At 37.7% G+C, this 27,962-nt stretch overlaps 1 long non-coding RNA gene across 4 annotated transcripts in view; it reads left to right on the top strand.

Moving 5' to 3' along the window:
* LOC309845126 overlaps positions 1 to 27,676 on the top strand; it is a 64,513-nt gene extending 36,837 nt beyond the window's left edge. For 3 of the 4 annotated variants that reach the window (XR_014301039.1, XR_014301040.1, XR_014301041.1), the window contains 2 exons: positions 5,192 to 5,259; positions 27,327 to 27,676. This is a non-coding gene — a long non-coding RNA (uncharacterized lncRNA). Of the gene's footprint in view, positions 1 to 3,686; positions 3,736 to 5,191; positions 5,260 to 27,326 lie in introns of those variants that run through there. The other variant, XR_014301042.1, reaches the window with a different exon arrangement.
* Positions 27,677 to 27,962: the final 286 nt, after the last annotated feature.

Raw genomic sequence — 27,962 nt, 5'->3', positions numbered from 1 at the left:
TCAACACACACACACACACACACACTGAAATATTACTGAGGCATCAAAAAGCATAAAATCTTATCATTTGCTGCAACATGGCTGGACCTAAAGGATAGTATTATGGTAAGTGAAATGTCAGAGAAAAAGACAAATACTATATGATTTCATTTATATGTGGAATCTAAGAGACAAAAACATGAACAATGAAACAGTCTTTTTCTTTCTTTCTTTCTTTCTTTCTTTCTTTCTTTCTTTCTTTTTTTTTTTTTTTAGAAAGAGAGAGTTAACAGGGGAGGGGAGGGGCAGAGAGAGGAGAGAGAGAATCCTAAGCAGGTTGACCCCATGCCCCTGAGAGCATGACCTAAGGGGAAATCCAGAGTCAGATGCTTAACCCACTAAGCCACCCAGGCATCCCTAAAACAGATTCTTCAATACAGAGAACAAACTAGTGTTCGCTAGAGGGGAGATGGGTGGGGAAATGGGTGAAACAGATAAAGGAGATTAAAAATACAAAGTTCTAGTTATAAAATAAAAAGTCACAAAGATGGAAAGTACAGCATAGGAAATATAATCAATAATAACTAGAACAAATGTGGGGTGCCTGAGTGGCTTAGTTGGTTAAGTGGCCGACTCTTGATTTTGGCTCAGGTCATGATCTCAGGATCCTGAGATTGAGCCCTTAGTGGGGCTCCATGCTAGGTGTAGAGCCTGCTTAAGACTCTCTCTCTACCTCACCCCTGTTCCCACCCTGTTTATATTCTCTCTCTCTCCCTCTCTTGAAAAAAATAATAAATAATCATAATAATGCTGTGTGATGACAGATGGTGATTATGCTTACTGTAGAGAGCATTAGTAATATATAGAATTGTAGAATCAATATGTTGAACACCTGAAAATAACATAACATTGTGGGTCAATTATACTTCAATAATAAAAATACCTAGTTCCACTGAAAACAAGTGTATCTAATATAGTAAGCTAATATGTAAAACACATTAGAAAACTTTAAGTGATGTCAGTGTTGCAAATGATCTACTGAACTGAAAAATGTATGCTTGTAGCATTACCTGATTTGGATTACATACGCAGATTTGGACACGTTCAGTGAGACAAAGCAGGCAAACTTACATAAGCTTCAGTTTTATCTAGTTACTATGATCGTTAAATCCTTTGCTCTCATGGAACTTCAAAACTGGCAAAAGAACAAAGTTAGAACTTAACAGTGCTGCTATTTTTAATCAGTCATGTGTTCCAAATACATTAATTGCATACCAACTCTTTAAAATAAGTATGCTTGGCTAAGAGACAAAACATTATGTTTTAAAAAATAAAGCAGTTTCCCAAATGTCTACTTTTCATACATGTAATCCATGTGTAGATTTTATTGCAGAGTGATCAGGGATGTGATACCAAGTACAATAGGAAGTGAAGAAAAACAATAGCCAGTATTTAACCTTCTCCACATTCAATCCTATTTTGCACTGATAAGCTCTTTTCAATGGGGGGACTATTTTATGTGTGTGGAGGGGCTTATCCCTCTCTCCTAAACCAAATAACAAAGAAAATAACAGAGATTAAGGGTCAAATCACCAGGCTTGAAGGGGAGAGTCTAGGAAAGATGGAGAGCAGAAGCAGTTGCTATGTTTAAATCAGGACCTAGAAAACAAAACCAGATTTGCCAAGTTAAGGTCAGGAGCATGTAGTAATTAGTAAAGTAGGACGAGTTAAGGGAAACACTGCAACAAAGGATAGGCAGGAAGAGAGGGCTTTAGGGAGTTTAATAATTCTTCTATCTCCCAACTGACCTCACCTATCAGATAAGCCCTTATATGGTCAACCCATGTGTTTCTCTGAATACTCATAGCAGTATGATCCATGAAAACCAGTCATCTCTTGCAAGCAAACAGAATGTTTTTGAGCCACCATATGAAGGTATATTTCTTGACTGACTGTATCAGTAGTGATGATACATTTGAAGGGATAAATTGTCACTTGGGATAACATTGTGAGCACCTGGTACATGGCTTGGTAGAAGAGTTGAACAGCATTAGCTATTGGTCTGTATTCAAGGTCATCGGACAGAATAAAACATCAGCTTTGACTAGTTGTAGGTCAAAATCTTGACTTGGGCTTCAGTAGCACCCTTCTCTAATCTACGGAACTAACTTGCCATAGACAGATTCTGGCTAAAGTTGTGCATACAGAACCAAGGGAAAGAGAATTTTCTGGGTCTTCATTCTTAAAATTCAGTTTCAAAATATTACTTGCCTAGTGCCAAATTATAGCATTATTCAGGCGTTTTTTTTTTTTTTTTTTTTTTTTTAGTCGAGGCAAAAAATAAAAAATAAAAAAAAATAAAATAAGAGGAGGGTGGAGGGAACATCCTTTATACTTGTTCCTGAGTATTGTGTAATGAGTGGTAAGATTTCTTTGGGAAAAATCAAGCTTTATGTATTATAATAGGGTATCAATTTTTGTGTTTATAAAGCAATCCCATTTAATCACTTTCAAGTTAGCACTTCCATTTTCTAAATCTGGGGCTTCTATGATGGGTCAGAGAACAAATACTTTGGTTTTTGTGAGTCATACTACCTCTATGGCAACTATGTAACTGTGCAGAGTAAATGTAACCATGGCCAGTATGTAAATGATTGAGCATGGCTATGTTCCAATAAAACTTTACAAAAATGAGTGACAGACTGGATTTGGCTTTGTTAGCAGACCCCTACACTAGAGTTCTTGAAGGTTGTAATATTTAGGAAATTGAAAATACCAATTTGCTTTCGATGAGAATAATAGCTAGCATTCATGGGACACTACGGACACTACATGCCCCGTACCATTCTGAAATGCTCATGATTCATTTAATCTCCATACTGATTGTCTTTCTATAGCTTAACTAACCTGTCTACAAGCTCATACTCAGCAGGTGGTGAAGCAGAAATTTGCATCTTAACAGTTTAACTTGAGAGTCTGAACTTTTAACTGTGAAAAGTAAATATTACCCAGGAGATAGTGAACCCTTTTCCAGTATCACCTTATTATTTGGCAGTGGGCAAAGACTGGCAGGTGGGCTTACTTCAGAGTTCCTGAATTGCCCATCCTGCTGCTTTACTCCCACTTGGGAACTGGTTGACCCTAGTTCACCAGACTGCAGTTTCCCCAGCACAGGAAAAAGGATGCGGGTCAGGTCACATTCCTGGGTGCTGCCCGGGCTCGGTTCCTTACAACATGCCACACGAGCTTGCAGAGGTGCATTCAAATTGTCAGGAAGTCTTGGTGTGAGTAATGGGATTTCTGACTTAAGGGGGCAGTATGTAGAACTGTGTATATACTACACAGTCTGTCCCTATAGCCCAAAGGAAAAGCATTAACAAAAGGACAAACCTTTTACATGGGAGCCATGGATTAGGAACACCCTAGTTTTTCACTTTGGTCCCTAATTTTGAGACTTCTCTCCTCTTTAAGGAGTTTCTTTCTTCAAAACTGTTCAGTCTGAATCCTCATTCACTTTTTTTTTTTTTTTTTTTTTTTAGAAATTTCACACTGCACCCACAGAGCGCCATCTGGAGCTTGGTTCCCTCTCCCAGTCTGGCACTCTGGAGGTGTGAGGAATCCAGTGACCTGTCAGGATTCCATCAATAGGTTCTGCCTTCTGACTCGAGAGCCAATAGGGCTTGGCCAATGGAGAGCCTGGAGAGTAGGGACAGGATGTGCCTTCCCTGGCTCCCTTCCTTCAAGTTGGCTGAGATGGTCAGTTTTATGTGTCCGTTTAGCTGAATTTCTCAGTCATTTAATCAAACACGAACTCAGGTATTGCTGTGAGAGTATTTTTTAGATATGACTGAAGTCTATAATTAATTGACTCTATGTAAGGAAGATTCTCCTAGGTCATCTGGGCAGGCCCGACTCAGTCACTTGAGCCCTTAAGAGCAGAAGTGAGGCTTCTCACTTTTAGAAGACCAAATTCTATCAATGGACAGGAGGTTCATCCTGTGTCTGAGAGTTTCAGCCAGTCCCTCCCGAAAGCCTATTATCACATTGTGACCTGGCCTTGCTAGTCTCCACAATTACATATGCCAGTTCCTTGCACTAAATGCCTTACTGTTTATCTCCTACTAGTTCTGTTTCTCTGGTTGATTCCTGACTGATACAGTAGCTTCATGCTGGCTCTGTCTCTTAACCAAAGGCCAATGCTCCTGTCAAGTGACCAGCTCTATATGACTCTCTCTCCTTCCTGTTCTGCAACTGCTTCTGGGCTAAGGGTGGCAAGAGCCTGAATTACTGAGTCGTTACTACAAGTTTGCATACCCCACGTTTGTACATAATCCCTATGTAAGTCACTTGTCCCCAAATCAACCTATTTTGAGTGTGTTATTTCCTCTTGGGACCTAAGTGATACATCCATTAATAAGAACACTTAATTTAGAAAACCATCATCAAATGCACTAATTCTTTTTTTTTTTTTTTTTTAAGATATTATTGAGTGCTTCTTAGGAGCTGGCCAAGTGCAAAGCTCAAGAAATATGACGATTAATAGAATAACATTGTCTGTGTCTTCATGAGATTATAGTTTGGAGGGGGAAGTAGACAGCTCAACAAGTAACAATTGTTTTTGTAGGATATTCTACAGTAGGGAAAGGACAGTACACAATAAGAGTGCAGAGTAGGGGCTCCTAAGCCAATACTGAGTTGAGGCATCTGTGAAATCTTTATGCAGGAAGAGATAATCCAAGCTAGGCCTGAAGTCAGAAGAAAAAATGAGCCAAGCAAAGGGAGGTGTGGGGTAAATGGTACCTCTGTCTGGTGGGGAGAAGTGTTTCTGAAAAGGGAGTAACATGTGCAAAGGCCTAGAGTCCCAAGAGGGCATGGCTTCTTTAAGACTCCGAAGGTCACTGGGAATAAGAGGGGAGACAGTGCAGGTTGCAGAAGCAAGGGGAAGCCAGATCAGGAAGGATCTTGCTTTCAGGTTAAAAAAGGATTTCAGGCCTGGGGATGCTGTAATCAGAAAGATCACTCCAAAGTGAAGAAAAAAATACTGAAGGGGTGAGACTAGAGTCCTAGTGATGCAGGCAAAAGAGAAAATGGTAGTTTTCGAGAGATGCTTAGAAAGTAGATTTTACTGATCTCAAGGAGAAATGGGATTTGGGCTCTGAAGGATGGGGAAGGTGAAGGAAAAAGAAGAGTAAAAATGTCCCTTCGTTTTCAGTGTTGGCTGGATGACTGATGGAACAGTGCCTGGGCTAGGAAACACAGGTGTCAGGAGAAGAGAATGAGGTGAGTTATGAACACATTCAATTTGTGGAGCCTGTGAGTAATGTGGGGGGGGGGGGGTGTGGGATGAGGAGCAGGATGTACAGGCCTGAAGCCCGGAAGAGAGTTTTAGACAAGAAATAAAAATCTGAGATTCATTAGTAAGTAGATGATCATCAATCCTATGGGATTGACTGAGAAATCTTAGGGAAAGAATATAAAGTGAGAAAGAGTAGGGTCACAGACCAAAGCAAGGAATGCCATATTTGGATGGATGGTAAAGAAAGGATCTTACAAAGGAGTCTGAAAAGCAGGAGAGAGGGGGAAAAAATGAGAAGGGGAATCTTTTGAAATGTGAGAAGAAAGCATTTCAGGCAATTTTTGTATAAAAGAGTAAGAAGGGTCTGGAAATTGCACTAGGGAATGAGGAAGACATCGCTCCCTCCTTCGAACCTGGACAGAGTGGGGGAAATGTGTAACTTCTACGTGAAAGACAGCAGAAGTATAACCTCCTTATGGGAGAACTATGTCTTAATTGAAGCAAGGTGGTGCATATTCTGAGAAAAGAGAGAGTGTTCCTATATTACAGAAGGGATTTCTAGAAGATGTGGTTGGAGGTTTGGACAAAATGCCCTGAGAGGCATGAAGATGTGTTTGTAGGGTCCATTTCTCCTTCCACCACCGCAGTGTTCTTAACATACCAGCAAGACAAAAGCACCATCTCTCTGAATAATAATATCCAGACATATGGGTGATAGTCCACCAGACATGCAGGACTCCATGGTAGTGACCAATGGGGCCAATAAGTAAGAAGCAATATTTTGCAAAATAAAACAAATCTGGAATACATAGGTTTAGTTTGACAAGCTCCATAAGCTGCTGTATATATCAGTGATTCCCAAATAACAGAGAAGAAATGTTCCCTGATTTGAGGCAAAGTGACAAAAATGCAAATAATGTAATGAATTTTTCAATAATATTAATAATTATTATTTCAATTCAATAATGGCCAAATAGATTCAATTTTAATAACAGTTCTTTACCCTTAAGTTATATTATTCCTTCAATTTTTGGTTGTTAAAACTGGTTCTTTTATGAAACGATGGTAATAATAAAAGACAATTTATCTAAATGATCTTTTTTGGTATGATAAAAGAGTGGAAACCTATTAATTTTATTGGCTTTTGAAAACTCTAAATCTGGAAACTGTTCATTGGTTTCTACCCTTGTGAATATTTTTTTTCCAGTGTGATATAATTTATTCATACCAATTAAGAATTAGGAAGATGGGACTTAAATGTTACTTGACATGATAGTCTTTTTGTCAGCTGCCAAGTAGCATCCATAGCATTCCCTCTGGAACACAGTTTGGGGGAGCTAGTGGATGTATGAGAACTCTAAGAACAAAGGATTCTGCATTCACTTACACTTGGTAAGCCTTGCATACCAAATCTTTCTCCTGTGTTTTGTAATGTACATATCACATGAAAGACTAAGAAATGTTGGAGTCAAGAAATCAATTAAATTTTGTTTAATGGGTGAACAAACAAATTTGTTTGCTGCACAACTAATTTTGTTGTCTGGCACACCTAATTAATGTCTCCTGGAATAATCTTCTGTGAAGACCAGTTCAAGAAGTGTCTGAATGGTTGCTCTTGAATAATAATTAAAAATGTATCTCCATGCTATATATAGGAAATCCAATCAAAGCTGAAGCCTATTGAAGTACAATTTAATTTTTAAAAAATTATATCATACTGGGGCACCTGGATGGCTCAGTGGGTTAAAGTCTCTGCCTTCAGCTCAGGTCATGATCCCAGGGTCCTGCTCTCTGCTCAGCAGGGAACCTGCTTCCACCTCTCTCTCTATCTGCCTGCCTCTCTGCCTACTTGTGATCTCTGCCTGTCAAATAAATAAATAAAATTTTTAAAAAAATTTTATCATACTGATTTTTACATACCTCTGTCTGTTGGCCATGCTCAAAAATAACAATAGCAAATATATATGTGGCATTTACCATGTTTTGGGCACTATTCTAAACACTTTCAGACGTGTTAACTCATTCACTCTTTGAAACTGCCTACAAGATATTATAATTATCCCCATTTTATGAATGAAGGTACTAAGCCACAGAGGGATTATGTCGCTTGTCCAAAATCATGCAGTTCGGTCCAGAGCTCAAGCCTTTGGTCACTCTGCTGTGTTGCTTTCTCACAGGTTCCTTATAGCTGGCAGAGTCGCCAAAAGTGAATTCATGGCTGCATGGCTGGACTGGCCACCTATGAACTTGCCTAAAGAATGAATGGTGGGAGCACTTGCGTGGCTCAGTGGGTTAAAACCTCTGCCTTCAGCTCAGGTCATGATCGCAGGATTCTGAGATCGAGCCCCGCATCGGGCTCTCTGCTTAGCAGGGAGACTGCTTCCTCTCTCTCTCTCTCTTTGCCTGCCTCTCTGACTACTTGTGATCTCTGTCCATCAAATAGATAAATAAAATCTTAAAAAAAAAAAAAAAGAATGAATGGTGGATTGAGGTGCTCTGACACTATTCAGCAAGGGTTTACCTGATCAAGATTGACTGTTTCTCAAGCTTGGTCCCACCACAAGACATCATGAACTTTCCACAGACTTTGGAAATAATAAGGGCCCAGGGTAAATTCTCTTTGAAAGGAGTCACAAAGGTAGGGACTGACCACACTTCTAAGGAACCAGGGACTCAGGGAGAGAGCCTATCTCTAGTCTCTCTGGAAGAAGTTGGCCAGGATGGACTGATATCTTGGTCAGGATTTACTCTGTAAATCTATTTGGCTAATTTGGGGGTATAACCAGGCATAGGTGCTGAGAGAGCATACTTGTCTGTTCCTAAAACGTTAGCAGCCAAGTCCAAGGATGGAAGGCAAGAAAACGCTCTTCTATAAGGGGGTAGTTTCTTACTGTTTCCTGAAAGAAAACTTTTCATCCTGTTATCATATTTTTGCCCCTTTCCCACTAAACTGACAGAAAAAAATTCAATTTTATCACAGGAGGAGATGGTCATCCTGAAAATCAAAGAGTAGGGTGCTGTTGAAATTGCTTGACAAATCATATTAAGATATAAGCACTTGGCTTATTTGGAGATGCAGCCAAATATTTGGGGGCCATTTGCTGATAAAATTGTATGTCAGAGAAATCCAAGCTTTTGAAAAGTCCCATGCTAGTATTCTTTTGGGTTGCCAGTTTGTTTTTACTAGTAATTACACATTAAAACTCCACTTTGTTTCGCTTAACAGATGGCATGTGAGACCGTAGGTGACAAAGACAGATTATCAAGGGAAGTGGTAGAAAATCCTTCTAAACTATTTGAAGAAAGGAAAGATTTTAAATCAGGAGTAATTAAACCCAGCAGGAACTAAAGTCAAGATGCCCAGACTACCTAGTAGAGTCATCATCTCTAGCCTTATAGTTAAGTGATTCTGTGGTTCAGCTTAGACTTTCATTCAGAAATGAGTCTATTGTTTGATAAAGCAAAATAGAACAGAAAGTTCTTAACTATATTAGTGGATAAATTATGGTTGACGATTGATTATTTTCTTAACGAATTGTGTTCTTATATAAATGCAGAATAAAAATTGCCCATAAATGTCTCAAACCACATACCTATGTCTTATTCTCTGAATAGCTTTATAGCATATTTAGTTCCTTTTAGGTATTTATTTAATTCTGCTTCATTTTTAAATAAGGGTATCTATATATAGATATAGATGTAGATATAGATATAGATATAGGCTCAATAGCATAACAAGATTTTATATGCGGAGAAAAAATGCCAAGAGGGCATTGCAGGCATTTTTTTTGTCCATTCTCCAAGACCTAGCTGGAAGGTCACCATCCCAGGAAGCTCTCTCCGCTTTACTGGGACAAAGTTAACTGTTCCCTTTGCTCTGCTCCCATAGCTCTTAGTCCAGACCTCCACCAGAGCACATAGCTATTACTTTAATGTAATTATTTGCTTCCATTTAAGCTCAGAAGCAGAGAACTTGCTTTACTCGTGATTTTGTGTCCACACCTGGCACTGTGTATGGCATACAGTAGGCACACCATCATTACCACTGACCCACGGTCTTTTCAATGGGAAGTAAAGGTAGAAACTACGGGAGGCTCGCAGATACAGCTATCCACACGCTGACATTGTCTGAGACTTCTTTTTTGCCTTTGAACTTGCCTGGTACCTCTGTCCAAAAGTCCACCCAACCTTGATTTTTAAAATTATTATTATTGTTAATTGATTAATTTGAGAGTGAGAGCAAGCAAGAGATCAAGTATGCGCGTGCACATCTAAGTGAGAGGAGATAGGGGAACGGGGGAAGGAGAGGGACAAGCAGAGTCCTGCGTGGAACAAGAGCCCATCACAAGGGCTCCATCTCATTCAGGACCCTGAGATCACGAACTCAGTGGGAACCAAGGGTCAGAAGCTTGACTGAGCCACCCAGGCACACTGCAACCTTGATTTTTTAGGTATGAATCTTATTGAGTCTTCTAGTGTGCCTAAACTCTAGCGTGTCCAACACTTTGGTTGTTCTAAATTGTATAATACTGAGCTCAATTTGCAGTTAGGGCACTGTAGAAGAAAATTCAGAAACCTTGGAGTTTATATGTAAGACTTGGAGGTAAGAGTTAACCAGTTCCCACCTGCCCAACTCTAGGGCAGTGCCCCTTTAGCGTTATCTCATCTCACTCTCTGTATGGATATGACTGCTATCCAGTCAAATCCATTTAACTTAATTTATTGTGTTTTAAAAAACAAACACTTTATTGAGATGTAATTTATAACTATATCCGACACCTCTTTAAAGTGTACAGTTCAATGGTTTTCAGTATATTCATAGAATTGTGCAGCCAATACTACTAATTCCAGAACATTTTCATCATCCCCCCCCCCCAAAAATCTGAACCAATTGGTCACCAACCACCTACCCCCCTAGCCCTAGGCAATCACTAATTTCTTTTCTGTTTTTATAAATTTGCCTATTATGGACATTTCAGATAAATGAAATCATATAATACCTGGTCTTTTGTGTTGGGCTTCTTTCATACAGAGTTTTCAAAGGTCATCTGTGTTGTACATGGATCATTACTTTATCCCTTTTTACTGCCGAATAATATTCCATTACTTCTATGTACCACATTTCATTTATCCATTCATTAGTCAATGGATATTTGGGTTGTTTTCACTTGTTAGTTGTTATGAATAGTGCTGCTATGAACATTCCTGTGTATGTTTTTATGTGGACATATGTTTTCATTTCTCTTGAATGTATACCAAGGTGTGGAATGTTGGGTTACAGGGTAACTCTATGTTTAACATTTTGAGGAGCTGCTGATCTGTTTTTCTTTTTTTCTTTTCTTTCTTTCCTTCCTTCCTTCCTTCCTTCCTTCCTTCCTTCCTTCCTTCCTTCCTTTCTTTCTTTCTTTTTTTAAGATTTTACATTTTTACATGTCAGAGGGAGAGAGCACAAGCAGGGGGAGCAGCAGGCAGATGGAGAACTGGTCTCCCCACTGAGCAAGGAGCCCGAAACGAGACTTCATTCCAGGACTCTGGGATCATGATCAGAGCTGAGGAAAAAGCTTAACCCACTGAGTCACCCAGGCGTCCCTGCCATTCTGTTTTTAAAAATGGGTATACCATTTTAGACTGCCACTGGCAATTATGAGACTTCCAGTTTTCCCACATCCCCACAATAGTTGCTGTTGTCTGTCTTTTTGATTATAGCTAATCTAGTGGGTTGTAAAGTGGCATCTCATTGTGGTTTTGAGTTTTATTTATCATGGCTGATGATGTTGAACATTTTTTCATGTGCTTATGGGCCATTTGTATATAGTCTCTGGAGAAATATCTACTCAGATATTTTGCACATTTTAAAATTAAGTTATATTATTATTGAGTTGTAAGAGTTCTTTATATATTCTAGGTATAGTAAGTCCCTTAACAGGTATACAATTTGCAAATATTTTCTCATTTTGTGGGTTTTCTTTTCACTTTGATTTGATGGTAACTTTTGCAACACAAAAGTTTTTCATTTTGATGTAATTCAACTTATCTATTTTTATTTTCTGTTATTGCTTGTGCTTTTGGTTTCAAACCTAAGAAACCACGGTCTTCTCTAAGGTCATGAAAATTTAGGCCTTTTTGATAAAGAATTTTATAGTTTTAGCCTTATATTTAGTTTTTTTAAAAAATCTATTTTGGGTTAATTTTTTATACAATGTGAGGCCAAAGTCCAACTTTATTATTTTGCATATGGATATCCAGTTGTCCCAGACCCATTTATTACAAACATTGTTCTTTCTCCCACTGAACTGTATTGACAATTAATTGACTGTGAATGCAAGGCTTTATTTCTGGACTCTAAATGCTATTCCATTGATCTAAATGTCTGTCTTTATGCCAACATCATACTTATTTTATTATTGTAGCTTATAGTAAGTTTTAAAATTGGGAAATGTGAGTCGTCCAACTTTGTTCTTCTATATCAAGATTACTTTTTTTTTTTTTAACCTATTCTGGGTTGCTAGGATTTCCTTATGAATTTCAGGATCAGTTTTTTAATATCTGTAAAGAAGCCACTTGGGGTTTTGATAAAGATTGAATTGATTCTGTAAGTCAACTTGGAGGGTATTGCCAATGAACACAAGTGTGTCCACTGTATCTAATCCATGAAAAATACACATCTTTTTATTTATTTACATTGTCTATTGTTTCATCATGTTTCGTAGTTTCCTCAATAGAAGTTTTACATTTCCTTTGTTAAGTTTATTTCTAAGTGTTTTATTCTTTTGATGCTATAGTAGATGGAGCTGTATTTATTTATTTATTTATTTGACAGAGAGAGAGAGAGAGAGAGAGAGAGCAAGAGAGGGAACACAAGCAGGGGGAGTGGGAGAGGGAGACACAGCCTTCCTGCCAAGCAGAGAGCCTGATGTGGGGCCTCTATCACAGGACCCTGGGATCATGACCTGAGTGCAAAGCAGACACTTAATGACTGAGCCACCAGATGCCCCAGATAGTGCTGTTTTTTTTTTGTGATGCCTTTTTTTTTTTCCCCCTCCAACATTTCTTTGGCTGTTCAGGGTCTTTTGTGACTCCATTTTATTTTTTATTTTTTATTTTTTTTTTATTTTTATTTATTTATTTTTAAAGATTTTATTTATTTATTTGACAGAGAGATCACAAGTAGGCAGAGAGGCAGGCAGGCAGAGAGAGAGAGAGAGAGAGAGAGAGAGAGGATGAAGCAGGCTCACTGCCAAGCAGAGAGCCCGATGCGGGACTCGATCCCAGGACCCTGAGATCATGACCTGAGCCCAAGGCAGCGGCTTAACACACTGAGCCACCCAGGCGCCCTGTGACTCCATTTTAGAATTGTTTGTTCTAGTTCTGTGAAAAATTGTATTCCATTAAATGTGCAGATCACTTTGGGTAGTATAGACATTTTAACAATATTTCTTCTTCCAACCTATGAGCGAGGAATGTCTTTCCATTTCTTTTTGTTGTCTTCAATTTCTGTCATCAGTGTTCAATAGTTTTTAGAGTACAGGTCCCCTCACCCCTTTGGTAGGTTTATTCCTAATAAGATACTATTATTTTTGGTGCAATTGTAAATGGGGTTGTTTTCTTAATTTCTCTTTCTGCTCCTTCATTTGATGTATAGAAATGCAACAGATTTCTGTACACTGATTTTGTATCCTGTGGCTTTACTGAATTCGTTTATCAGTTCTAGCAGTTTTTTGGTGGAGTCATTAGGATTTTCTACATTTGGTATGTGGTCATTACGCAAAAAGTGAAAGTTTTAATTCTTCCTTACCAATTTGGATGCCTTCTATTTATTTTGTTGTTTGATGCTGCATCTAGGACTTCCAGTACTATGCTGAATAAAAGTTATGACAGTGGACATCATTGTCTTATTCCTGACCTTGGGGGAAAAGCTCTGTTTTTCCCCATTAAGGATAATACTAGTTGTGGGTTTTTCATATATGACCTTTATTATGTTGAGGTATGTTCCTTCTAAACCTACTTTGTTGAAGGTTTATCATGAATGGCTATTGCACTTCGTCAAATGTTTTTTCTCCACTATTTAAATGATCATAAGGTTCTTAACACTTTCTTTTATTAATGTGGTGTATCACGTTGATTGATTTGCAAATATTGAACCACTCTGGCAACCTAGGAATAAATCCTACTTGATCATGGTGAATGTTTATTTATTTATTTGAGGAGAGCGAGCATGAGCCAGGGGAGGGGGGCAAAAGGAGAAGAAGAGAGAATCTCATGCAGACTCCTCACTGTGCGTTTGATCCCACTACCCTGAGATCATGACCTGAGCCAAAATCGTAAGTCAGACGCTTAACAGACTAATCCACCCAGGAGCTCCATGAGTGATTTTTTTTTTTAAGATTTTATTTATTTATTTGACAGAGAGAGATCACAAGTAGGCAGAGAGGCAGGTGGGGGGGCGGGGGGAGCAGGTTCCCTGCTGAGCAGAGAGCCAGATATGGGACTCGACCCCAGGACCCTGAGATCATGACCTGAGCCGAAGGCAGAGGCTTAACCCACTGAGCCACCCAGGTGCCCCGATTTTTTTTTTTTAATGTATTATTGAATTTATTTTGCTAGTACTTTGTTGAGGATTTTTGCATCTATGTTCATCAGGGGTATTGGCCTGATAGTTCTCTTTTTTTAGTCATGTCTTTATCTGGTTTTGGGTATCAAGGTAATGCCAGGTTCATAGAATGAATTTGGAAGTTTCCTTCCTTTACTAGTTTTTGAAATAGTTTGAGAAGAATAGGTGTTAACTCTGCTTTAAATGTTTGGTAGAATTTTCCTGTGAAACCATCTGGTCCTGGAATTTTGTTTGTTGGCAGTTTTTTTGATTACTGATTCAGTATCTTTACTGGTTATTAGTCTGTTCAAATTTTCTATTTTTTTTCTGTTTCAGTTTTGGTAGTTAATATATTTCTAGGAATTTATCCATTTTTTCCAGGTTGTCCAATTAGTTGGCATATAGTTTTTCACAATATTCTCTTATAATTGTACTGCTGTGGTGTTGGTTATTATTTCTCCTCTCTCACTTGTGATTTTATTTTTTTGATCTTTTCTCTTTTTTTCTTGATAAGTCTGGTTAGAGATTTATCAATTTTAGTGATTTTTTTCAAAGAACCAGCTCCTGGTTTCATTGATCTGTTTTATTTTTAATTTTTTTTTTTTTTAGTCATTTATTTCTGCTCTAATCCTTACTATTTCTTTCCTTTTGGTGGCTTTATGTTTTGTTGTTCTTTTTCCAGCTCCTTTAGGAATAAGATTAATTAATTTTCTTGAGATTTTTTTTCTCTTCTTAAAGTAGACCTGTATTCAATATATTTTCCTCTTAGAATCACTTTTGCTTTATCCCAAAGGTTTGGGACTGTTGTGTTTTCATTTTGATTGTTTCCACATAATTTTTTATTTCTTCTTTTATTTTCTGGCTAGCCCAATCCTTGTTCAGTAGCAGGTGATTAAACCTTCATGCATTTGTAATCCTTCCAGATTTTTTGTGTGTGACTGTATCCTAATTTCCTAGGGTTGATGATCAGAAAAGATGCATGGCATAACTTCGATCTTCTTAAATGTGTTAAGGTTTTTTTTTTTTTGTGTGTGTGTGTGGGCTAATATGTGATCTGTTCTGGAGAACATTTCATGTGTACTGGAAAAGAATGTGTATTCTGTTGTTTTAGGATGGATTGTTCTGAATATATCTGTTAAATCCATCTGGTCCAGTGTGTCATTCAAAGCCATTGTTTCAGTGTTGATTTTTTGTTTAATCTCTCCATTGATATAAGTGGGATGCTAAAGTCTCATACTATTATTATTATCAATTAGTTCCTTATGTTTGTTATTAACCCAACATAGGGTGTGTAAATATTTAAAATTTAAAATATTTAAAATCTTGTTAGAGTGACTTAATTATTATTATATAGTGACTTTCTTTGTCTTTTGTTACAGTCTTTGTTTTAAAGTTTATTTTATCGAATATAAGTATTGTTACTCTGGCTTTCCTTTGTCATTTTCTTAATAAGTGTTCTCCATCCTCTCACGTTCAATCTGCAGGTGTCTTCAGGTCTAAAATGAGTGTCTTGTAGGAAGCACATAGATGGGTCTTTTTTTATCTATTCTGTCATGCTGTGTCTTTTGATTGAAGCATGTAGTCCATTTACATTCAAAGTAATTAACTGATAAGATACGTATTTATTGTCATTTTGTTATTTGTTTTGTTGTTGTTTCCAAAGATTTTCTCTGATCCCTTCTTATTTTTCTCTCTTTCATGGTTTGCTGATTTTCTTTAGTGATATATTTGGATTTCTTTCTCTTTATTCTTTGTATATATGGTTACCATATATATATAACCCCTCCTGCATATAGCAGTCTATATTAATTTGATGGTCATTGAGTTTGAACCCATTCTTTACTCCTCTCCTCCCCAAATTATTAGGTTTATGTTTTTATATTTTACATCCTTTTATTTTGTGAGTACTTTGATTTTTTTTTTACAGTAACATTCATTTTTACTGCTTCTGTGTTTTCTACCTTTATATGGTCACTTTTTCTTATACAGTTGCCAGGGTGATATATATTTGACTTAAAAGCCAAATTTGGCCTGTAGGTATATACGTTCTTGAAATTTAGGCCAAGAGTGTGCTCTCTAGACAGACATCACATTCAAACTTTTTATTCTGCATTTTTTATATTTATACATTTATATTCTGTGTATATCTTCTATTCTGCAGTTAAGCTGGGTATTTAAAGGCTTTGAAGATGGTAATACTTGCAATAAACCAGCTTTCTTTTGGCATATTTATTTATCTCAATGGAGTAATTTCCTGGTCTCTGAACTTTGAAATCTTGCAGTCATTGTTGATAACTTTTGTAAAGTTTTTTTACCCTTTAAAATCATCACCCTATGTATTTAACAGCACTGAACTGTACTTAAAAATGGTTAAGATCGTTAAAAAAAATCACCCAAATTAAATACAAATAGATTCTTATTGTATATGATTTAGACAATCAAAAGTACAAAAGCTCTGCAAGTCTTCCTTCACTTCTCTCTAGCAACCCTTCCCCTTTTACAGATAATTATTGTCACTAAATTGGAGTATGATTTTTTTGGTTCACTTAGAGACTTTTACACACACACACACACACACACACACACACACACACACACGGCTATTAGTTTTTTACATAAAAAGTAGGCTGGGATAATATCATGGAGGTTCCTTAAAAAGTTAAAAACAGAGCTACTCTATGACCCAGCAATTGCGCTACTGGGTATTTACCGCATATTATCTGAGTGAAATAAGTCAACCAGAAAAAGACAATTATCATATTATTTCACTCATAGGTGGAATTTAAGAAACAAAATGGAGGAGCATCGAGGAAGGAAGGGAAAGATAAAACATGATGAAATCAGAAAGGGAGAAAAACCATAAGAGATTCTTTTTTTTAATTTTATTTTATTCATTTATTTGGCAGACAGAAATTACAAGTAGACAGAGAGGCAGGCAGAGAGAGAGGAAGGGAATCAGGCTCCCTGCTGAGCAGAGAGCCCAATGCGGAGCTCGATCCCAGGACTCTGGGATCATGACCTGAGCAGAGGTCTTAACCCACTGAGCCACCCAGGCGCCCCACCATAAGAGATTCTTAACCATAGGAAACAAACTGAGGGTTGCTGGAGGGGAGGGAAGTGGCTTGGATGGGGTAACTGGGTGATACGCATTAGAGAGGGCACAAGATGTAATGAGCACTGGGTGTTATATACAACAGAAGAATCACTGAACTTTACTTCTGACACTGATAATACACTGTATGTTAATTAATTGAATGTAAACAAAATAAAATAAAATGTAGGCTGGACAAATATATCCCTATCTTATTGACAATAGGTGCCTTTAGATGGAGAAAGTTCAGTAAAGGGGAATGAAGGAGAACTTTTCAGTTTTTAGCCATTACTGTCAATGTTGCATGAACAAGATTTGCATACATCTTTGTATAAAAGCTACATCAGCAAGACAGGAAACCTGGATGCTACAAATGAGAAGAATGGTAGACTATGTAAAAATACTATACTGTATCAGTCAGGGTTCAACCTGAGAAGCAGAGCCAATAAGGAAAATAAATAAATAAAAATATTAGATAGGTTGATAGATAGATTGATGTGATATTGGGGCTGATTAAGGAAGTCTGAAATGAGCAGGGCAGGTCCTCAGGAAGCAAGAATCATAGGTAGCTTGGAACTGTATCTTCTTTTGGAAAAAGCCTCTGTTCTATTTTTAAGGCTTTTCAGCTGATTGAATCAGGCTCACCCAGATTATTCAAGATAATGCACCTTACCTAAAGTCAACTGATTAGGGGTTTTATTTACATTTGCAAAATACCTTTACAGCAAAACCAAGATTAGCATTTGATTGAATAACTGGATACTATAGCCTAGCCAAGGTGACACATCAAAAATTAAAAATTTATGGATAGCAAAAGACACTATAAACAAAAAGACAACAGATAGGTAAATATATTTACAATATAGGTAATAAAAATATTAATATTCAAAATTTATTGAGTTCCCCCAAATCAAAAAGAAAGCCAGGGAGCAACTGATAGAAATATGAGCAAAAGATATGAACAGGAAATTCATATATAAAATATGATAGTCTGATGGAAAAATGTAAGAAAATGCTTAAACTCACTAAGAATTAAGAAAATAAAATTATTTGAATTTTCAAAATTAAAAAAATAAAATTTTAAATTTCCCTGGTAATTTTGGCAAACATTTTTTAAGATTATTTATTTATTTATTTATTTGAGAGAGAGAGAGAGAGAGAGAGAGAGAGACAGAGTGTGTGTGTGGGGGGGGGTATATGAGCAGTGGGAGAGGCAAAGGGAAAGAGAGAGAGAGAATCTCAAGCAGGCTCCACACTGAACATGCAGCCTGACAAGGGGTCTGATTTCATGACCCTGAGATCATGAGTCAAAATTAAGAGTCAGTTGCTTAACTAACTGAGACACCCAGGTGCCCCTTGGCAAATGTTTTAAAAGGTGGATAATATCTAAAGTTGGCAAAAATGCAGAAGAACGGGCATTCTCATTCATACACAATCCTCTGGTGAGAGTGTACCTTCCTAAAGACTTTTTTTTTTTTTTTTTTTTGGATAAAGCCTTTAAAAAGGAAATGTAGCAGTACCTATGAAAATTTTAAATAAGTATAACTTTTACTTGGTGAACTATTGCCATGAATCAATTGCCTTATTCCTTCTGTTAATCACCGACTTCCAGTGTTAGTCTTGTATGCCTGATGAGCCCAGCTGAATTCTCTGATCCTTCTCTTTGTATCTGAGTTCAACTTACACACTACTGCTAGATAGATCTTCCTAATCCTCTTTTTTTCTCTTACACACACGTGCGTGCACACACACACACACATACCACAGCATTGTTTGTTAACAGCCTCAAGCTGGAAATGACCCAAATGTCTAACATAGCATGGATAAACAATTTGTGATATATTATGGAATATTTACAATAAAGAAAGTGAATGGACTATAGATTACAAACACTGACATGGATGATTCTCAAAAAATATTCTTGGGCAAAAGAAGCAAAGATCAAGGAAAATACAGTATGATTCCATTTAGACAAAATTCAGGAAAAGCTAAATTAAAGTGTGTTATTTAGAGATGCATAGGTAGGTAGTAAAATCATAAAGAAAAATGAAATAAATGACAATTCCAGATGTCAGGGTAGAGATTTCCTTAGCTCAGTGAAGAAGGGAGTTTTGATTAGGGATGTGAATTCAGGAGACTTCTGGGATGCTGCTGATCTTGGACTTTTTGACCTTGATGAGGATAACATGTTAAGCTGAACATACATGCTTTATGCTTTGTCTCTATTATCATAATTTTAAAAAATGCCACTAGGGTACTTTCTGAGGAACTGGCAGTCTCCTATTTCTATTCTCCCCCGGCTTTACTGAGATATAACTAATGTGTAACACTGTATAGTTTAAAGTGTACAATGTGTTGATCAATATACTTACACACTGCAAAATGATTACCACCATAGTATCATTGACCCTTGAACAACACAGGTTTAAACTTCATGGGTCCTCTTATATGTGGATGTTTTTCAATACAGTACATTCCTATAATGTGTTTTCCTTATGATTTTCTTTTCTCTAGCTTACTTTGTTGTAAGCATACACTATATAATACCTATAACATACAAAATAGGTGTTAATTGACTGTTACTGGTAAGGCTTCTGGTCAACAGCAGGTTAGTAGTAGTTAATGTTTGGGGGAGTCAAAAGTCATACTTGGAATTTTGGCTGTGCAGGGAGTGGGGGTTTGGGGAAAGGTAGTCAGTACCTGAAGCCCAGCATTGTTGGAGGGTCAACCCCAGCATTAGCCACTACCTCCAACCTGTCACCTTTAGTGGTTGCAACACATTTTGCCTTATCGTTTTCTAAATTAAATTTACTTTTCTGTTTATTGTATTTGACTTAAAAATTGTTAAAAATAAATTAGATGAAAAAGACCATTATGAATTACTTCCTGCCTACAGAATAAAGGTCAGACTTCTTCACTTTCAAATTCCTCCATATACTGGCTACCTCAGCCTTTGTAATCCTACTCCTACTCCTGTCTTCACTGGAAGCCAAAAAAACCCCCAAACAAAACCAAACCCCAAAAAAAAGCCCCAACAGATACTAATTTTACCAAATTGCCTTTACAAAAAAAAAAAAAAAGACTTTTTCTCTTGTTCTTTATTTGAAAGTAAATGGGGGAGAATTTTGAATAGCTTACCACACATTTTTCTAAGATGAATCAGAGCAGGATGAAATGCCTGCTTGGTCTTTGGCTATAATGAAAATGTATCCACGGCACAATTTTCAGGAAGAACACATTTCTCCCAAGTCATTATCTAGTTAGCATCACGTGTTCACATTATGACTTTCCTTTTAGCTTAAATAAGCTCAAAAACTTTGTCAAAGTGAGGGTATGTGATGTTAGATGTTCTGTTGTGCCCAACACAACACATGAGAAATACAAAATGACAAGAATTGAGCCCAGAGTCCTCATGCACAGACTATCAGTTTTCACACTTAGTCATAGCCAACTTCACACACAGACGCCATTGAAAGAACCAGGGCCAAATGTTCCTGGAAAATGGGACTTCTGAGCCTCACAGACATTTGCTGCAAATACCTGAGCCTCATGCCTGGGTGGAGATCTCAGCAGGAAGACTGATGGGCAGCTTCCAGGGGAAAAACTGAGGGAGGGGCAGGATGTGGTCTTGGTGATTCATTAGTGGCCCCCCTTCACCACCCATCTGAGTCAGCATGCGGCCACATGGCCCCACATGGTGGCTCTTGAGCTGTCATACCAGACCTTCTATACTTGCCTTTATTAAAGCAGTTGGGTGATTTTGGAAGCCCAATTTACAGATGAGTACTTTTATTCTTTCTTTCTAAATCAGTCAAGCAAGAAATTGTTGAAGCTTTCTGATGGACATGATATGGTGGCGTGAAGTGCTGTGGGGTGTTTTTAGACTTGCTTGCCTCACCTGGTTCTTCAAATGGTAAAGTAATATCACATATCTGCAGGCAGCCTAACCTAGTAGATGAGAACTTGGGTGCTGGGGCCAAGTTCACCGGGTTCAAATCCCTGCTCGCCACCCTTGGATTTCTCATTTCAGAAGTGTGCACATATCATTCTTTTTTGCCCTTCGGCATGAATTGTGTGCCCTTAATGGGATCGGTGCAGTGGAAACTAAAAGTCATCCTCGTTGGTGCAACAGTGGCAGAGGTCCCAGAGAGTTCCGGCAGAGCAGCGGTGGTTCTGTTGATGGCCGTGTCTGGGTTCCTGGCTGGCGGACTGGATCACATTGTCCCAGGCTGGGCATTAACTTTCTGTGACCTCATTTGGGACACTGTTCTTGATTGCAGAGGCCTCAACTCACCATGCTGGCAATTCTGGGAGTTACACAATGACCTTTAAATGCTTAAACCAAACTTTTGGTTGCTTTTGGATGTAACTAAGGATAGGGCGCCTGGCGGGGGGATTCAGTGGGTTAAGCGTCTGCCTTAGACTCAAGTCATGAGCCCCAGGGTCCTGGGATGGAGTACCGCATCGGGCTCCCTGCTCAGCTGGGAGTCTGCTTCTCCCTCTGCCTTTCTCTCTCTCTCTCTGTCAAATGAATAAATAAAATCTTAAAAAAAAAATGTAAGTAAGGAAATTTACTGATTCAATGACCTGAGGAGCATTTATTACATTTTTCTCAACCTATTTTTTCATCTGTGAAGTAGCTTAGTAATACCTCTCTCTTAGGGGTAATGGCAGACTTATGTATGCAAATATATGCATATCCAGCACTCAGTATGGTACTGGCCCGCAGTAAGAGTGCCTAAAATATTAGCTATTATTATTAATAATTTGTTGGGCATCAGAGTGATAACGGAGTGTCTACAGTAAGAATGAATTTTAGTATGAGGAGGTTCTTGCCATTTACCTTGGAGCCAGGAATGACAGTTTGGAGTCTTAGAAATTGAAGATTATTACATGTTAGTTTCAAGATTCACATATGGTGACCCCATCTGAAGGGTTATATAGAAGAAATAATTCTCTTTATTGCAATGATAGGAACTAGGAATTTTTACGGCTCGTGGCTTTAATTTATGTTTGGTTGATTTAGGTAACCATGTATTTTTAGTTTTACTTATTTAAATGTAACATATCGACTGGAAAGGGCACAAATCTTAAGTTTGTAGCTTGATTATCATACAAAACAAGATACTGCTCAATACTAACATTACAAAGGTTTACTTTGTGCTCTCATCCTCCAAAGTTAACCACTACACAGATTTCTCTTGCCATAAATTGGTTTTGCCTATTTTTGAACTTTAAACCGGATTATATAGTAGGTACACTTTTTGTTGCTAAATGTTACATTTTTAAAATTCAATCGTGTTGCTACGCATACAAATAGTTTTCTTCACAGATGTACAGTATTGCATTATGCATATACTTTATTTATCCATTCCATTGTTAATCGACATTTGTGTGGCTTCTAGTTTGATTCTTTTTTTTTTTTTTAGAAGATTTTATTTAATTTGATAGAGAGAGAGAGAGAATAAGCAGGGGGAGTGGCAGGCAGAGGGAGAGGGAGAAGCAGACTCCCTGCCAAGCAGGGAGCTTGATGCCCCACTCCATCACAGGACACAGAAAACATGACCTGAGTCAAAGGCAGATGCTTAACTAACTGAGCCACCTAGATGCCTCTTGATTCTATTAAGAATAATGTACTAAGAATATTTTTGTAACTATGTTTTTGTGCTCATATGTAGGCATTTCTTTTGCATTTACTCCTAGGGGCTGAATTGCTGAGTTACAGAGTAGGTATATGCTTAACTTTACTGGCAACAAAATTCCCAAAGTAGTTTTGCCAATTTGCAGTCCCACAGCATTTTAAGAGTTTGTTGCAGTCTATATCCTCACTATTGTCAACCCATTAAAATTTAGCCATTCTGAGGTGTGATACCTTGTTTTGTTTTCAATTTGCCTTTTCCTGGTAACTAATGATGTTGAGCACCTTCTAATGGTCATTGGCCATTTGGATACTCTCTTGTGTAAGAAATGTATTCATATCTTTTATCCTTTCTTAAAAATAATTGAGTCGTCCATTTTTTCTTATTGATTTATAAGAGATATTTATATGGCCTAGAAATAGTTCTTTGTGTGATTTATCCATGTAAAATATCTTCTCCCACATTGCTTCTTGTCTTTTCATTCTCTTAATGGTGTCTTTTGATGAATAGAGGTTTTATTTATTTTTTTTTTTTTAGAAGATTTTATTTGAGAGAGAGAGGGTGAGTGAGTTGGGGAGGAGCAATGGGAGAACAAGCAGACTTTGTGTTCAGTGGGGCTCAATCCCATGCGGGTCGATCCCATGACCCCAAGATCATTACCCGAACCAAAATCAAGAGTCAGATGCCCAACTGACTGAGCCACCTAGGCATCCCATGATGAACAGAGGTTTTAAATTGTAATGAGTCTGAATGATCAATCTTTCCTATTATGTTTAGTGCTTTTTTTTTTTTAAGAGTCTTAATTTTTTGAAATTATTTTTTTAAGTAATCACTATACTCACTCTGGGGCTTGAACTTGCAACCCTAAGATCAAGAGTTGCATGCTCTACCAACTGAGCTAACCAGGCACCCCCAAGAGACTTTATTTTTAAAAAGAAGTTTCAGGTTTACAGAAACATGAGCAGAAAGAACAGAGATTCCCATATATTTCTCTCCCCTCCCCAGATTCCCCTATTACTAACATCATGCATTGGTGTGGTTCATTTGTTACAACTGATAAACCAATATTAATACATTACCATTAACTAAAGTCCATAGTTTACATAAGGGCTCATCACTGTGAAAAAGTGTGAACACTTTGTGAAAGTGTTGTACACTTTCTTTTTGGCTCTGACAAATGCATAATGTTATTTATCAACCGTTACAGTGCCACATAGAAGTTTCACTGCCCTAAAATTCCCCTGTGCTCCATCTCTTCATTCTTTCCCAGCTCCTGACAACTGCTGATCATTTTACTGTCTCCACAGTTTTGCCTTTTCCAGAATGTTATATTGGTGGAATCATATGGTGTGTAGTCTTTTCAGACTTACTTCTTTCACTCAGTGATATGCACTGAAGGTTCTTCCATGTCTCTTCATTTCTTTTTAGCACTCAATAGTATTCCATTGACTGGGCGTACTGTAGTGTATTTAACCATTCACCTACTGAAAGACAACTTGGTGGCTTCCAAGTTTTGGCAGTTATGAACAAAGTTTCTGTGAACATTTGTGTATAGGTTTTTGTGTAGTCATAAGTTTTCAATTCTTTTGTGATAGCTGGATCATATTCCAAGAGTATACTTAGTTTTGCATGAAATCACTAGATTGTTTTCCAAAATGGCTGTACTATTTTGTATTCCCACCAGCAAAGATTGAGAGTTCCTGTTGCTCCATATCTTTGCCAGCATTTGGTATCATCCATATTCTGAATATTGACCATTCTAATTGTTGTGTGGAAGCTCATTGCTATTTTAATTTGCATCTTCTTGATGACACGTGCTGTGGAACATCTTCTCATATGTTCATTGTTCAGCCATATATATTCTTTGGCAAGGTGTCTGTTAGGATCTTTGGCTCATTGTTTGTTTGAGAGAGAGGGAGAGAGCATGTGCAAGTGTGAGTGAGAGCCCAGCACGGGGCTCCATCTCACAATCCTGAGATCACGCTTTGAGCTGAAACCATGAGGTGGACACTTAACTGACTGAACCACTCAGGTACCCTTAGCTCTTCTTAAAATTAGGTTGTTTGTTTTCTTATTGTTGACTTTTTTTTTTTAGATTTTATTTATTTATTTGACAGATAGAGATCACAAGTAGACAGAGAGGCAGGCAGAGAGAGAGAGAGAGAGAGAGGAGGAAGCAGGCTCCCCGCCGAGCAGAAAGTCCGATGTGGGGCTCGATCCCAGGACCCTGGGATCATGACCTGAGCTGAAGGCAGAGGCTTTAATCCACTGAGCCACCCAGGCGCCCCTATTGTCGACTTTTAAGAGGTTTTTTTGGTTTTGGTTTTGGGTTTTGTTTTGTTTTGATAAGAGTTCTTTATCAGTTGTGTGTTTTGCAAATATTTTCTTCCAGTCTGTGGCTGGTTTTCTCATTCTCTTGATATTGTCCCTCATAGAGCAGAAGTTTTTAAATTTAATGAAGTCTGCATTAACCATGATTTTTTTCATGGGTAATGACTCTGTAAAAAGCCAAAGACATACCCAAGGTCATGTAGGTTTTCTCCTATGGCCTCTTCTAGGAATTTTATAGTTTTTGTTCTATATTTAGCTCTGTGATTCATTTTCTGTTGATTTTTGTAAAGAGTATAAGGTCTATGTCTAGATTTACTCTTCTTGTATATGGATGTCCACTGTTCCAGCACCATTTGTTGAAGAGACTGTCTTTTCTCTATTGTATTGCCTTTGCTCCCTTGTCAAAGATCAGTTAACTTCATTTATTGGAGTTATTTCCAAGCTCTCTGTTATCTTCCACTGACTTATATTTCTTATTTCATCAATACCACTGTCTGGTAATACCATTGTCTGGACTGCTAAGTCACATTCTTATGGATGCCTAGACATCCCCAGTGTGGAAAATCAAGCTCATTATATAGAGGATGGAATTATGGCTCAATATCTATTTGGGCTTATTGTCCATGGATCCAGAACTAGTTTATTTGTGACCAGCTTAAAATGTACTAGTCTGTCTCTTTCAGTGGCAAGAGATAGAAACCCAACCCAAACTTAAAGAAAGAAATGTTTTAGCTCACAGGAACTAGGAAGAACTGAGTGGAACTGGCATCACATACATTCCAAATATCTGTCTCTTTCTGCTCACCTTCTTATTTAGAGTATTTTTAATAAGAAGAAAAATTAAGGGGCACCTGGGTGACTCAGTGGGTTAAAGCCTCTGCCTCCGGCTCAGGTCATGATCTCAGGGTCCTGGGATCTAGCTCCACATCGGGCTCGCTCAGTAGAGAGCCTGCACCCACCACCCCCTGCCTGTCTCTCTGCCTACTTGTGATCTCTGTCAAGTAAATAAATAAAATCTTTAAAAAAAAGAAAAATTAAAAACCAAAAAACCTACTTCTTACTGGCTTCAAGAATAATTTCTTCATTTCCTTCAAGTGTTTGTTCAAATCTCACTTCCTCAGTGAGGCTGACCAACCTTCACTTTATTCAACACCTGTCTCCTTTTTACCGTGCTTGACTTATACACTTTATCCACTTACTACTTCTTAACATACTGTATTATTTCTTTATTTATGTTTTTAGTTTATTATCTCTCTTGGCTAGAATGTTTAGTTCCACAAGGGTAGGGTCCTTATGTATTTTGTTCACTGAGAAATTCAAGCTCCTAGAACAGGGCACTGACAGCATCCCACAGGGTAGGTGCTCAACAAATATTGCTGAGTAAATGAAAGGGAATTTATTTTCTCATATAAGATGAAATCCTGAGTTGGATAGTTTCATCCCATTTATGTCTTTTTTTTCTCTAATCAATGAGGAACCCTATACTGATTTTTTAAAGACCACGCTTGCATATATAACAACAGAAATTAGAACAGATGCATAAAATAAATGCAACCCTCACAGGCACAGTCTTAATATAATTACTCAGTTGCAACAATGTTAATTTTGTTAATGTAAATTTATTAATGTTAAGAAGGCATTTCTGGGTATAGCTAAATATAATAATTTGGACACAGCTTTTGAAAAGTTTAATAGCTGGAAATTGTTTTTTAAAATACACATTATTTATTTTAATAAAATTTCTTAGGAAAAAAATGAGGAACTCTGTCATGAGGATGACTAAAGGAAAAGGGCTGAATATATTAAAGTGAGATAAAGTATTTTTAAAAACTGTGAAAATGTATTTAAAAATATAGAATTTCCATAAGGCATAATACGGCCAAAAGCACAAGAAAGACAACTAACACATTTTTTTGATGAGATCAACTGAATGCATATTTTATTTAACGTAGGTCAAATGAATTAAGAAAACTTCCTTTTGCTAAAATAGAAAATAAGATAGCGGCAAGGGATCTGCTGAGCTCTTTTAATATTAACTGCTTTGAAAAACTAAAGAATAATGTGAAAATGTTAACAAACAGACTGCATCGGTTGCAATATCGCTCCACCTATGTGAAAGGCTCATGCTTATAAAATCTGAAGAGAAAATAACTACAAATCACCCTGTTAATCCAGTGGGCATTTCTAGCTGAATTAAGTTTGTCCTTGTTAAAGAAATTATCTCCGTTTTTTTCCCTCCTCAGGAATGCATGTAAAACAGTTCCTGTCTCGATGTATGCCTAAGGCAAAAAGTTCAGCGCTCAGTTACCTGCTGTGTGAAGTCTCCTATTTTGCAGGGAGCAAGTGAAATAGCATTTTAATCGGGAATCTTGACCCATGCTCTTCTTTCTCCCTTCACAGCTCTGCAAGCTATTTGGCATATGAAGGTCCTGACCTGAGAAAACCATCTTGGATAACCACGCAAGGAGAGGGAAAAATGCAACACCTAGGAGATTTCAGTAAACAGTAGAATCATGCCAACCTAATCTGTGTTAAAATGCTTGGAATGTGGGAGCCGCCGATGATGCCTGTTGTCTGTGTGTCTGACTGAATCCTTTCTTTTCTCAGAGCAGCAAAGCCAAGCCTGGGAACCAGGCCAAATGCCTGCCACTTACCTTAAATTGATCAGCCACTTTGAGATTAAAACCCCTGAAAGCTGCCACACCGTGAAAACAAGGCCTCCTTCACATTAAAGGCAAATGGCGACTTTGGGTTTGCTGTGATCTTTTTTCCATTTTATCCAGTTTTTCACTGTGCACACTTTTTTTTTTTTTCCTTTCCATTTATGCTCCAATGTAGAAGCCAATAGTTACAGCATCTTGGCCAGGCATTCATTAAGGTTTATAAGAACAAAATTTATGGTTATTTAGGAGCCGGTACAAAGACAGACTGTTGCTGGAAAAAGTAAAAGAAATACAGGTGGGAAATATAAGTCTCAACAAAGGCCCATACTATAGAGGAGGGTGCTGGGCGCTCAGGTCTTGGAGGAGAATTAGA

Source organism: Mustela nivalis (genome assembly GCF_964662115.1).
Source record: "Mustela nivalis genome assembly, chromosome: 12".
Taxonomy (NCBI): domain Eukaryota; kingdom Metazoa; phylum Chordata; class Mammalia; order Carnivora; family Mustelidae; genus Mustela; species Mustela nivalis.
Note: the sequence above shows the minus strand (reverse complement) of the source record. Positions and strands in the feature narration are given on the sequence as shown.